We start from the raw sequence: 14,135 nt of genomic DNA, 5'->3' as shown, positions 1-14,135 counted from the left end.
GTTGGGTAAGGAACAGCAACTGCCACAAGACATGTCCCCTCCAAAGGTGGAAAGGAGAGAGGATACATATTTGGGAGTGTCACTCACTTGGGTTGTGGACTGATGGAAAGGGTTGTGGGAAGCACTCACCCAGTTAAACCTTTTTGCCTTTCTTTCTGCAAGGAGACTAAGGCTATTGGTAGGACGATCTGAGTGGCTTTTTGGCACAGGAGTGATTATGTACTCTTAGAGTCCCCATGTGAAAGCATATCCCCCTTAAATAGTTTTGGGTACCCCTTCTGTGGTAAGGGAATCGGTGTGGGGAAAAAAGACTCGTGTCTTCCCAAGACATTTCTCCCATCCCAGTCATCCTTAGTATGGGAGGAGTGTCAAGATTGACTTGGTGAGACGGTAGACCTCTGGCTCCTTTGACCTTTCCAGGGTATTGAATCTCTGATTCTAAGGGAGATGGTAGCCTGGATCTGTGGTGAGAAGGTAGCCAAAGGAGGAGACTGGACTGAAATCCACCCTCGTATTTCCTCTGCCCTGGCTGGAGAAGGATAGAGGCCAAGTTATGTTATATCTCACAATGTCTCCTGGAGTGTCTGTGGAGCTCTTAACCTTGTCTCTATGGTATGACCAGCGATCTCTACTGTACTCCCCAGAAAAGCAGTAACCCTGTGGGGGAGGGTTGGGTTAGGTTGTAAACTATGCTGGGACTCCACCTGCCTTGGAGACACTGCTGGGCTTACATATCTTCCTGCTGTGGAGGCCAGCAAGTTAGGGCTGCCTGAGGTGCATAATCATCCCATGGGCATCCCGACAGCAGTACAGATCTGGCCCTCAGGCTCAGATGGCTCAGCTCTATCAGCTCCCTGTCCCTGAAGGGGACACATGCTCCCCACCCCCCTCTGGGGGGGGGGCTTGAAGGACTGGCATTCTGGTCTCTGCCCCCCCCCCCATGGTGAGTTGAAGTGTAAATGAATGGAAACATATGGAGCAGATTTTCTTTGAAATGCAGATGGGTGGTGGTGGGGGGGGGGACCATGTGTGCCTGGTTGGGGGGGGGGGGTCCCAGAGAGCAAGAAGGCTGAGAAGAGAGCTGACCCCTCCTCCAGTCCCACCATAGGGTGAGGAGAGTTGTGTAAACTGTGGCCCTGGGTGACCACACCCACCCAGGCTCCAGCTTCCTGTGCGGAGAGGCTGGGGAGGCCAGTGGTCCCTGTGGGCTGAAGGTGCTGAGGTCATCACTCCCCTTTACCTCTGTAGAGGGCAAAGAGAGCCTCCAAAGCACAGAGTCATGCTGGGTTGGGGGTCACCAGAGCCAGGAACTCTGGGGGCCAAGAGGTGGAAGGGGGAGCTAGGGCAGATGTGGGGAAGAGTTAGACCCTGCTTCTTGCAGAACTAGCTCTGGGAAGCTGGGGCTACAGCTACAGTGGAAGGAACTGAGGCTAGACTATAATGATGACATCTGGTCAGGGCAAGAGCTCCTGGAGTTTAGGATTGGAAGAGTCCTCAATCCTGAAGGAGTTTTTCCAGACCTGGGATGGTCAGTATGCCACACTATACACTATAATTTCCCCTCACAAAACTCAGCAAAGTTACGTAGTAATTGCCTGTGAGCTCTGTGGGACCCGGGGACTGGGTCTCTCTGCTCACTGCTGTACCCTGCCCCTGGCACAGACCTGGAACACTCCTTGGTAAGAGGGTGATGCATCTTTTTCTCTCTCATCAGACTGAGTGCTCCATGCGGGCAGGACCATATCCTCAACTGCCAGCACAGTACCTGACACGGATTAGGTGCTCAATAAATGTTGAGGAATGAATTGTTGAGTGGGAGAGGGGATTCTCTGGGGTTTGTGGCTTGAGACAGAGCAGTGTCTGTTGTATTACCCCTATTTGACTTGAAAGGCACCTGAATGATTTGTAGTTTAGACTAAAGGAAGGATCTCCTTGCACTCAGGGAAGGGGTGCAGAGGATAGGCAGCTTATTCCTTGAAAAGGGTGGGACTAAGGGCGACTGGGGTGGAGGTGGGGATGACTGATTCTGTGGCAGAGGTCAGAGGTCACTTCTGTCCTCTCTGCTTCAGGATTTTTCAGAAGGTGGGTAAGTCCTTTTCTCATGTGGTTGTGAGCGTGTGCCTTGGTCTCTCTAGGTTGGTTTCTTGGACTCTAGCTAAGGCAATAGACCCCATCTCTGAGCTGCTGAGGCTAGGCTCTGAGGTTGTTTAGCTGCTGTGGGCACCACAGACTGTCTGTATTGGTTATTAATGTCTGTCTGAGAACACGGGGTTCAGATCCTAAAAATACCCTGTCCAGCCAGAGCCTAGGAGTTGCTCGTGTGGGCTAGTGTAGCAGTGGCTGCATCTTGATAAGATAGACACAGAGCCAGAAGAGACTAGGAGAGTATAGGAAAACTGAGGCAGCATGGGCAGGAGATGCATGAGAGACAGAGCTTCTGTTGTATATGGGACAAAGATTTATAAAACTAGTGGTGCGAGTTCTTCAAATTATGGCAACATTTAGGGTAGTCTGTTATTTTACACTGTAGAGAATTTACTTCCTGGTGAGTTTGAAGATACATCTGATATCAGATGTATAAATTAAGTAGTCAGTCGTAACCATTTCAAGTCCAGCTTCAAGATATTCCAAAATAAGTATGTGGCAAAGAAAAAAAAAAATCTTCCTTAAGTAGCCTTTTCTGAGCCACTGCCCCCACCCCTACCTCCTAGAGCCCTTCTTTGCAGCCTGAGTCCCAGTGGGGTTCTTGTACACCCCCTTTTATAGGCCCCCACCTCACTTCTGACCTCCCAGGCATCTGTGTATCCCCTCTTCCCTGGAGATGGATGCTGCACAGTGGTTCCAAAAAGGTAAGAAAAGCCTGGCCTCTGAGGGCAGATGCCGTGTGACCTTGGCCTGTAAGCTGACCTTTCTGGGCCCCTCTGTGAAATCACGGGATGGGGGGGGGGGGGGCTGGGCCCTGGCCCAGGCCCGGAGAGAAGGCGGTTTTGGCACCCATCCAGCTCCCTGACGTCAATGATTCTCCAAATAATGGAATCAATATTGGGGGGGGGGGGGGCAAGCGTGAACCAGGCCCCAGCGATTAGAAACAGATCAGCACAAACCCGCAGCTGATTCTGATAGAGCTGCCTTGGAGAGCTAGGGTGGGAGGCCTGGAAGGAGGTGGACCTGGGGGGGTGGGGGGTGGCGCTCAGGAATGGAGGCGGAGCCACCCAGTGTCCAAAGCAGGAGGATACACAAGTAGGCAGAGATTCTGGATTGGAATGATGTGGTGGGGGCCGCTGAACTAGTTCCTTCCTCCTTTGAGTCTATGGGGTTCCAAAGCTAGGGGAAGTTTGTGAATGGAGACTTCTTTCAACCAGTGAGTGATAAAGGGTGGACAAGGGGAGTTTGTAGTTTATCTCTTTGCTTCCTAGACTTGGGCCCCTAGGCCATGTTAGGAGTCACAGGTTATACCTAGGATAGGGGAGAGTACCGAGTGAGACCTAAGGGAGATGGTCTTTTACTTGGAGGTAGAGGGCATTAATCTAAGATAGATGGGTATTCATTCCCTCCTCAGAATGGGAGTCTGGCCTCCTCCATCAGGTTGTATCCTCTCAGCCTACTAGAAGGCAGCAGGTGAGGATGGAGAGGGCCATGGGGTCCATAAGGGGCTGGCCTGGCAGCTGACAAAAAACAGGAAAGAGGGCTGGGGGAGCAGCTGTAATTACGGGGCATTTATTATTAATCAGATGAAATTGCTGGAACAGCTGGTATAATGTGCATAGCGATACAGACTCTGCATGCACCCCCAACACATGTGCACGCACACATACGCACAAGCCGTGCACAGCCTGAGCCTTGTTTGCTTACACAATTTTTTTCTTGTGAAGGTTGGAGCCCCCCCCCCTTTTTTAAAGTAATCTTTACACCCAACATGGGGCTCGAACTCACAACTCCAAGATCAAGAGTCGCATGCTCTACTGACCAAGGCAGTCAGGCGCCCCTAGAGGGCTCCTTATGTGTGTCTGTGTCTTTTGATGTTGGTACTTATTTGTGTTTTTTCATGTCTGCCTGTATCTTCCTCTCCCTCTGTTGTCTCTTTTCCCAAATGTCTGTTAGTCTCTGGCCTGATGTGTGTCTCTTGTCTCTAACCTCTCTGTCTCCCTCTGTTTGCCTATCTCTTGGTATGTCTGTATCTATTATCACCAGCCACCCTGTCTCTAACACCTTATTTTAGTTTGTGGCCATCTCTGTCTGGTTGCGTCTTCGGTCAGGGTTGGATGACATGGATGACCCTTTCTCATGGGTATGTGTTTAGGCACCTGACCATGCCTTTGGCAAACACATCTGGGACCTATTTTTTAGGGGGGGAGGGGAAGTTGGATCCTGAGGATCTCTTCTGTTGAGTGACTGGAGCCCATTGAAGCAATAGTGGCTTTTAAGACAGCTCTGAATACAAAGCTGGCTTCCTTATCAGCTACCATTTGTGGGATTTTGGGCAAGGTGCTTTTGTTCTCTGAGCCTCTGTTTCCTCATCTGTAAAATGGAAACAGGGTTAACTCTAAAGTTGTTTTGATGATTCAGTACAAAATGTATGTTAAGCACTTATCATGATACCTGACTCATTAAGAACTCTGAACAAGTGTTAGCTGTTACTATTACTGGGAAAGGCATTGTGCAGGCAAGAGAGAGAACTGCATAGGCAAACCAGTAGAGCACAAAGGCTTTGGAGCTAGACTTGGACTCAAATCTGTGCACTGGAACTGATCAGCTATATGGTCTGAGGCAAGTTACTTAACTTCCCTGAACCTTGTTTTTTCAACTGTCAAATGGGAATAATAATAGAACCTACCTCATGGAGAAGTCATGAGGATTAAATGAGATAATGCATATAAAGTGCTTGACACAGTTCCTGGCATATAACAGATTCTCAATAAATCGTAGTGGTGATGAGAAGAGGATAGTATGATGGTGGGTGTTTTTGCCCTGCTGGTTGCGTGTGAAAAAGTGTGTGATGTGGAGGTACTTGTGCCTGTGAATTGGTTGTCTGGGGACTTTGGATTGTTTGTGGATATGAGTATGTATCTGTATGTGATGTTAGGCCACTTGTGGCTTCCCTTTGTCCCTGTGGTTTAGCATCTGAAGTCAACATGGGGTGCTGGAGGGAGTCTGGACTATTCTCAACTCTCCCTTTTCTAGGGGCACCTGGGTGGCTCAGTTGGTTAAGCCTCCGATTTCAGCTCAGGCCATGATCTCTCAGTTCATGAGTTTGAGCCCTGCATCGGCCTATGTGCCGACAGCCCAGAGCCTGGAGCCAGCTTCGGATTCTGTGTCTCCTCTGTCTCTCTTGGTCCCTTCCCTGCTCACACTCTGTCTGTCTCTATCAAAAATAAATAAACATAAAAAAAAAAAACTTTCCCTTTTCTAGACACTTACCTGCTGCCTGCCTCAGTCTCCCCTTCTCTGAGAGACATTGTATGGAATGAGTTCTTAGTTGGACTAAGGCCTGTGGGTCCTCTGTGACCTCTGATTTGTGCCCTTTGCCCTTCTAGAATCCAGCCTTGTCACATCATCCCATCCCCTTGGTTTTGGAAGTCTTGGAAAGAGTTGGTCTGGAGAAGGAGGACATTGATGTGCTCAGTGTACGGCCAGTGGTGAAGAGGTATGTGCTGGGGACCCACATGAGGCAGGTCTGTCTCTGGGTATCAGGCTGGTGCAATGGGGCTATAGGTTTGGGGATGTGCGTGAAGGAGGGCCTGAGATCCCTTCCTTCTCTTCCTCTGTTCTTCCTTCTGAGGCTTTTCATGCCCCTATGATGGGCCCACGAAGGGGAAGGGACTTACCCGCAGTCACACAGGCAAGGGCGAAGCCAGGTCAGAAAACTGGGTTCTGTACTTAGAGTGCTGAATCCTGGATGTGGGAGTATATTTCTGTCTCATTGTCAGGCTCCCTCTCTGCCCCCAAAGCATCTCTCTGGCTTGATTGGGGAAGCAGCTGGGCTTGGAGTAGATGGGATGGGGGTCGGAAATTCCAAAATCTTCTGGGGCCAGCCATGGGGCTGGGCTTGACTCTCCCTGCCTTTCATTAAGGCCAGCCAAGGCCCCCGATTGGCAACCCAGGGTGGGGGCGTCCAAGGAATCGAGGCGCTGGAGCGGAACGGAAGGGCCTATTGTCCAAAACCCGCCAGAGGCCCACAAAGGCCAGCCGGCTTTTCATCTCAGCTCCCAAACAGACTGGCCATTTTCCCGGCCCAGGAGTAGGGGACTGATTGACCCTTCAGAACTAGGACTGGGATGTTTTTGAGGGTGGGGTGGGGTATCCCATGCTGACACATGGCCATAAAAGGGACTTAAAATGGAGGTGGGGTTCTGAAGAGGAGGGAGGCTCCTGAAAGCTGTAGAGAGTTAAGCTTCCAATCCACTGTTCCCAAAGGACCTAAGGATACAGAGTAGGGTATCTGATAGAAATTCGGATTTACACAACAATAGATAATAAATATTTATAGGGGGCACACCTGGGAGGAGTCTCATGATTTGATGGTAAAGTGAGCTACTTCTATGAGCATATAATCCCACCCCCCTACATATGGGATCACCGTATTGAGTTGGAACAGGGGCTGGAGAAGAGAAGGCTAGTGGTTGGGCAAGAGACTGGGCTCCTGCAGCAGGAGGAACTGAGGCCAGACAGCAGGAAGGACTTCCTGCCAATGAACAGTAGCTCTGATGCCCTGACTGTGTCTCTAGAGATCCCAGAGGATCACAGAGAGCAGGGGAGCTAGAGAACACCCCTGGGGTTAGTTAAGGGTTAGGCAGCTTCTGTGGGGGCCCAAAGAGGAGGCTGGGAGGGAAGACTTGGCAGTTCTGTCCACCCTCCCTCCACAGCACCTCCAGCATCACTTTAAAAACAGCTTTTTAATTTAACAAAGTGGATGAAAAACTGTTTTTGGAAATAAAGATATCTGCTGTCTCCCAGGCTAGCACTCAGCCCTTGCAGAGAGCCTCTCTCCGGGTTTCTCTCCGCTGCTGGTGGTTCCTTTCCTCTCTCTCTCTCTCTCTCTCTCTGTCTCTTTTTTTGTTTGTTTCTGCTCTGCAACCCCCCAGCTTCCCCTTGGCCTCCCATTACCCCCTCCCGTATCAGCCTCCCTGGGAATCTCATCCTCAGTCTCTTATCTCCATGTCTCTGCATCTCCTTTTGTCTCTCCTCTCCCAGTTTCTCTTCCAGGGCTTGTCTCTCTCCTGAATCATCTCTGTCTCCCAGCCTGTCTCAATCTCTGTCTCCCTTCCCCCCTTCTCCCCCAACCCCTGCTCTAAATGGGTCTATTTAAAACACCCGACGCTGCCAAGTCAGAAAAGCGTCTCCTGATAAAGCGCATTAGGCCGAGGGAGGGAGGAGGAGGGGGGAGGGAGCAGGGAGCAGCGGGCGGATGGATTGATCCAAGCCCGTAACCCCATTAATCAGGCATCGTGGATCCCCCTCCCTCCCCCAGCTTCAGCCCCTTCTGAGCTAAAAGCCCCTTAAATATTTATCACCCCTCCCCCCAGGGGGTGAGGGGAGGGGTGTGTGGCCCTTGGTGTGAGCATCCCCAGCTGCCTGGTGCGCACCCCCTGTGTGTTTACACATGTGCACATGTGGTCATATGTGCATGCATGGGTGTGCATACCTAACAGACCCAGGGCCCATCTTGTCCCCCTTCACCCCCCCCCACCACGGAGTAGCCTGGTTCCTTGGGCAGCCCAGCCCCTAGGGGACCCTGGGAATCTAGCCGAGGTCTTTGCCTCTCTTAAAAAGTTGGGCATGTAGAATAGGGAGACCTTTGGGGTCAATTGGAGGTCCTTATGCCCCCAAAGTGCAGTAACTGGAAGATTGGGTGGCATTGCACTATTATTCTCAGAGGGTCAGAAGGTGAGCTGGGGTTCAATGTCCAGATTCCCTAATATTCCCAGAGCAAGAAGTAACTTAGGGAATAGAATTGGGGGCTCCACGCTCCTAAAGTGCAGGAAGGTAACTTGGAAGGCTGGCTGAAGTTTCCCCTTTATCCTCAAAGGGCAGGAATGTGACCTGGAGGTGGGTTGGGCACCTACCATTACCCTTAGAAATTTAGGAACCTTAACCTGGGCCTGGGTGGGGGTCGCCATCACCCCCAGAGAGTAGGAAGATGACCACTCTCTGAGGGGTGATGTGGGACTGGGTCCCACATCTCACGGCTTATTGATTTCCCCTGGCTACAGAGGTCAGTCAACCCTGAGACAGGCTGGGGTCCGCCGGAGTTGGCCTGAGGCAACTTCGCCCTGGGCGGGGGGAAGGGAGGCCCGGGCGGCCCTGGGTGTGAGGAGGGGCCGCTGCTCGGAGCAGAGGGTCCCTTCCCCCTCCCTCCCCCAGCATCAAGTGCCACATCTCCTCCTGACTCAGACAATTAGATTCAAAGGATGACCTCACTGCCTGCCGTCCCTCACTCGCTCCCTCTGCTAGCTCGCCTCGCTCGTGGCGCGCTCCTTCCTCCCCTCCTCCCGGCCCGCTCGCCGCCTCGCTCGCTCGCTCACTCACAGCTCGGGCCGGCCCCTAGCCCGCCCGCCTGTCCGGAGTCGCGGTGTTGCGGGGGGCTCCTGTCCCCCGGGCCGGCCCGGGCCTCCTGGGCCCCAGCCCCGGGCGCCCGATGCCCGCGGGCTGCGGGGCGGACCCAAGGAGCGCCGGAGGCACCGACGGGGCGCCTGCGCGGGGACCCAGGTCAGTGGCCGCGCGGCCGCAGGGCCGGAGAACTTGTCACCCCCACTGCCGCCGCTGAGACACCCCCGCCGGCGCCGCCCGCCAGCCCGCCTCGGAGCTTCCCGCTCCTTTCTCGGCCCCCGCCCCCCGCGGCTGCTCGGCGCGCTCCCCCTGCCAAGCTGTCTCTCTTCTCTTTCTCCCCCCCCTCCCCTTCCCCAACAGCCCCTCTGCTTCTACAGCCGGTGGGAGGGACTGGGACTTCCTGAGGTCCCAGGGATGGGGCTGGGGCCCATTGGCTGAAACCGGCCCAGGCTTCTGAGAGAGGAGGGGGCTCTAGCTGTTTCCACTGGCCTGGGGGAGGGGACCACAACCTGGGTGGGAAGGGGGCTACAGAGAAAGAGGTCCAGGCAGGGTGTGGGGGTGACATCTACAGAGGGGATGAGCTCTTGATATCGTTCTTTTCTCACATCCTGTGGGCCTCTTGCCTGGCTTCATTTGTTCCCACCTCCTAGCAAACTATAGTCCCCACTGCCTAGTTTCATTTGGTCCCCACAGCCTATGGTCTTTTGGGCTCTGTCACCTGGTTTTCCTAGACCCTTCTGCCTGATTTCTTTTGTTCCCACTGTCTACTTTTCTATTTTCCTTAAGTCCCTATCACCTGGGCTTTATGGGATTGCCCTACCTGGTTTCCTTACATTCTCCAGTCTGATGTTTGCTTCCCTACCTGGCTTCCAGGGAGCCCTACCATGCTCCCTTTATGATAGGGTGTTAGGGCCCAAGCTGCACCTGGAGTGGCAAGTGGTAAGGATGTCAACAGCAATGCCAGTTGTTCCCAGGTTGGGGCCTGGCCAGCACAGCTTGGATTCCATTCTGCCTGGACAGCGACACAGCGTCCTCTCTTGTGATGGGGGGCAGGGCTGCAGGGTCCAAGGACACTTTACAATTCTTGTCCTCAATGGTTAGTTAGAAGAGCACTTGCTTGGCCAGTGCTGTCCCCATCTCTCTTTGGGCCTAACAGTGATGACAGGGCTTTGGCAGGGGCTGGGGGTTGAGGTCTGAGCCGTATCTCCTTCTCCTTACCTTGCCTCTTGCAGCCAGGCCTGACACTCAGGTGCACTATAAATAGTTATGGGCACAGAGAGGTTTTGAAGAGGACTGGGATCATACAGCAGGTGACTAGGTTGAAAACTGTTGCTGATCCTCATCCTGGAGAAGAGGGGGTGCTAAGGGGAGGCAGGAGGGGTCTGGGGAGTGAGCTTGTTTCTGGGGTTTTCTGGCTCTTGCTACCAGTGCCACCATCTCTTCACCCAGGGGTGTCTGGCCTGGATCCTTACCTTACCCTGTCTGTCTGGCCTGGATCTCCTCTTATTCCGGGATGCTGGGAAAGCAGGGTCAGGGGAGGAAGGAGCCACCTAGGAAGTTATCAGATATTTATTTGCTTTTGGGGGATGAACAAAGTTCCTCCTCCCTTTTCCTTCTTCCTTAGGCTACCCTGAGCTTTAGCACCCTACCCCCAAGTGCAGCCTGGGCAATCCAAGGACCCAGCATGGAGTAGCTATTCTGTGTGTATCTTTGTATTTCTCACTGCTGGATGTGGGAGCATGAGAGGCTGAAGGTGACTGGAGGACTCTGAGTTTCTGGAGGTGTGATGATATCTGTGTGGAAGATAGACTGTTCTGAATGTGTGATGGCATCCATATGTGAGACTGTGCCTGTTTTGAGTGAGCGTGTGTCTGTGTGTATGACTGTGACTGTAATACGTGTGTGCATGCACAGCGTGTGTGAAGCTGTGGCAGTGGGCGTCCACGTGGGAGGGCCAAGATGTGTAGTCACGATGGTGAACTATGGGTGCCAGTGTCTGTGAGAGGCTGCTTGTGTGTGTCTGTGAAGCTCTGGCTGTGTGTATGTAAAGGTAGGGAGGGCTTCAGGGAGCTCTGCCAGGTGGTAGTGAGAGTCCCCAGTGTGTGCTACATCTCGGGGAGAAGTGAGCACTGGGTGCTATGTGACCCTGAATTGCTGGTGTGTTTGTGAGCATGTGTGCGCACGTACTCATGCCTGTGTTTACCCATCAGGAACAGATTGCTCTGGCTTCCCCACTGTGAGGAGGGAGTAAGGGGGAGGAAGGATGGCTTGCTTTTGCCCAGCAGACCAGAAGCTTCCTCAGAAGTAGTGTGTGCAGTGTGTGTGTGTGTTAGGGGGGCAGGGAGAACAGGACATTGTTATATGAAGACAGGCGAAGTTTCTGTTCCCCCTACTCCATTCTAGCTCTGTCAGAAAGACCATTTTCAGTTCTTTTTGTTAGAAACCAATGCTTCACATGCAATGTCTCCCCTGCCCCCCACCCCACCCGTGTGTATGTATGTGTGTGTGTATGTGTGTGTGTGTGTGTGTGTGCACAAGCTTGCAAGCATAGGCCTCTGTGTATATATTAGAGGGTGTGTCTGCACCATAGCAGTGATGGGGCCAGGGATGGGGTGTAGTGAGAGATGCTAAGGCAGATAGATCTTTGTCCCAGCTCCCAAGTCTGGAAAACTATTCTGTCCGTCCTTCTGTTTCCATGGAAGGCCTTGCAGCCTCTTTCCTGCCCTGCCTCATCAGCTGGCATGCTCCCCTCCACTGTCATTGCTCTGCCCATCCCCCACCAATGAATGGGAGTTCTTCCAGCTATCTAACCTCCTGCTGCAGCTGTCTGTCTCATCAAGAAGAGCAACCCCCCACTCCCTGCAGACTTAACCTGACTGGTGCATGGCCCTTTTCTAGGTAGCGGGGTCCTCCTGATTCTCCTAGAAGCCAGAAGAGATTCTGGACTAAGGCTAGGAGGATGGGGAATTTGGTGCTTGTGCCCCAGGTTCTTTGAAGTTGTCCAGAGACCATGTGCCCAAAGGGAAGATACACACTTACTTGCCCCTTCCTGTTCTCCATTTGATGGGAAGGGGATTGGACCAGATGACCTTTGAGGGAGAAAGCCAAGACCTTTTGCACATAGAGGGCTGCTTAAGCCCAAGCCTGCGTATATGTGCATATACAAGCCCATGCCAGGTCACCAGGCAGCATGCAGGGCCCTGAGTAGGGCTCTACATGTGGGCATGGGCTGGTGGGATTCAGATTCTCACCTCTCCAGGATACCTCCCTGCTGCCCAGCCAGGCCCATCATGGGAAGGCCCCAGGTTCCCCCCACAACACGCCTGTACACACGTGCAGCAGGGCACGCACATGCTGATCTCAGGGTCCCCATGGTGCAAGAGGCTGGAGGTGGGGGGTTTGAACACTCAGAGTCCTGGCTGCTGCCAAAATCCATTGGAATCTTGTCCCCCCCCCCCCCAGGCCCCCATCTCTGGCTGTGGAGGTCACAACAGCAGGTGCGGATACCCACCCCCCCCCCCCCAACTCACTCACATTGGGCCGCTCCTTTTCCACAACCTCAGCCAGAGGCTGGAGCTAGGGGACTGCTCCCTCTGCCTCCCTCCTGGCCCCCCTCCCACTGGTGTTCAACTTCTGCCCCCTTCTACGGAGGGAGATGGGAGCCTATGTTTAGGTGGGGTCCTTTCCCCTGAGCACTGGGGCTTGACCCTAGAGTGAGCGGGGATGTGATAGCCCAGGAGGAGATAAGGCTTGAATCCTGAACCCAGGCATGGCTCCTATGCCCCTTGGGATGGGGGCACTAGTAGCTGAGAGGAGGGCCAAGTCTGGATTCAGAGAGAAAGCCAGAGACAAGAGACTCAGAGATAGAAGGTAGAGACGCCACAGAGAGTGGGAGCCTGCCCAGTGGCCAGCCAGCCCCAGTCCCAGAAGCTGGCCCCTGACCCAGGCCCGCCCCTTCCCCGGTAGGGGGTTTGCTGGGCCAGCTGCCAGGGGCCAGGCCTCCCTCCTCGGCCTTTAACCCCCCCCACACACACCCTCTGGACTGCTCAGGCCTCTGCCCCCGCCCCCACCGCCCACGCTGTCCAGGCTGTCTAGGCCTGGTGGGATCTGGGGGCCTCTCGGCCTTAGCCCCTCCTCCCCTTCTTGGAGCTTCCAGCCAGCCCTGACTGTCTCTCCCAGGCTCCCCTTCGGCCAGTGCTGCTCCTCCTTGCCCACCACATCCTTGTCCCTGTTACTGCCACTGCTCTCTCATTTTCTCTCTCTACCTCCAAATGAAGGTGTCTCTTTTCCTTGCTCTACCCTAATTCTTCTGCAGGTCTGAGGCCTCTAGAGCTCTCTAAGCTTTTAAGTCAGTCCATGCTGTGTCCTGTCCTGTGTTCTTGCCTCTTCTCAGGATGGGTCCTCTACAACTGCTGTCGGGAGAGAGGAGGGGGACGAGGCCCTAGGACAAAGTGTCTTTTCCCTCACACTGAAGGATTCTGGAGTCTGGGGTTGCCTAGGGGGACTAGAAGCTGTGGAGATGTCACCTTGGCTATGCCATGGGTCAGATGCCCCCCAGCAGATATGCATGTTCCTGAACTCACCCTGCTGTAAGTCCCTGCAAGGGTAGTCCAGGCCAGTGACTTTGGTTGGATTTTAATTTTGGGGAGTACCACATGGGCCCTCCCTACTCGTTCATTGTTCAGACCAGATTGAGCCTACCTGACCTCAGCATACCCATACCAACTAATGCCTTGAAGCTCAGAACATATTGTTGCATGTCAACACTCACATTTAGAGCTGGGCCCCAGCCAGTGATGCTCAGAACCCCTCAGTTCAACCCTGGATGTAGCAGGGTTTCCTGAGGGTTGGGCTTGTGTAACCTTCTGCAGGGATAAATAGGAGCTCTCCAAATTCATACCTCCCCTCCCTCAGGTTCTGCCTTTAGCTGGGCAGGGGATGAGGGTGGGGGGCACGGGGCACCTGGAAGTTTGCTGGAGCTGGCAAGAGGGGTCTTGGGCCCCTCGTAAGCCTGACTCAAACTGAGAAATTGAGGTTGCTCCCTAATTGGGAGTCTGTCATTGTGTCTGTCTGTGTCACTGCTAGTGACTGTCAGCCTCCGTGGTGCCAATATTACTGTGAGCTGGTGTTATCCTGTATGACTGTCCATGTTACTGAGTCTGACTGTCAACATCCTTGTGTTACTGTGGACACACCATCATTGTTACTCTATGTGACTGTCAGTCTCATTGCATCTTTGATTCTGAGATTACTGTCACTGTGATTGTGTCAGTGTCAACAGGTATCATTGCCCCATTTGTTGGTGTCATTGTACGTGACTGTCATTCACTGCATTATTGTCACTATAGAGACTATCAACACCCCTATATGTCATTGTCAACTATGGAAATGTGCCCTGTTCACTGGGTGTTGTTATCATTGTGTAATGGTGTCTTTGTGTCACAGTGGGACAGTGACAGTAAATTGGGGCCCAGGATTTGTCTCTTGATGTGTCACCTATGTGTGTATAACGATGACACTATGAGATTCTATGTCAGGAGAGGTTCTGGGCTCCTTGTGCTAACAGGGTTTGGGTTACTAGGTCCTGG

General features: G+C 53.3%; 1 protein-coding gene across 2 annotated transcripts in view; it reads left to right on the top strand.

Moving 5' to 3' along the window:
- Positions 1 to 14,135, top strand: part of CNTFR (ciliary neurotrophic factor receptor) — a 38,104-nt gene that overhangs the window by 2,372 nt on the left and 21,597 nt on the right. Inside the window, exon 2 of one of the 2 annotated variants that reach the window (XM_086683392.1) lies at positions 5,535 to 5,644. The exons of the other annotated variant lie outside the window; for it this stretch is intronic. The gene's annotated coding sequence lies outside the window, so the exon portion shown is untranslated. The remainder of the gene's footprint in view (positions 1 to 5,534; positions 5,645 to 14,135) is intronic. 2 annotated transcript variants of the gene reach the window in all.

Source organism: Puma concolor, chromosome D4 (genome assembly GCF_028749965.1).
Source record: "Puma concolor isolate L17-30 chromosome D4, mPumCon1.1.hap2, whole genome shotgun sequence".
In the NCBI taxonomy this organism is placed as follows: domain Eukaryota; kingdom Metazoa; phylum Chordata; class Mammalia; order Carnivora; family Felidae; genus Puma; species Puma concolor.
Note: the sequence above shows the minus strand (reverse complement) of the source record. Positions and strands in the feature narration are given on the sequence as shown.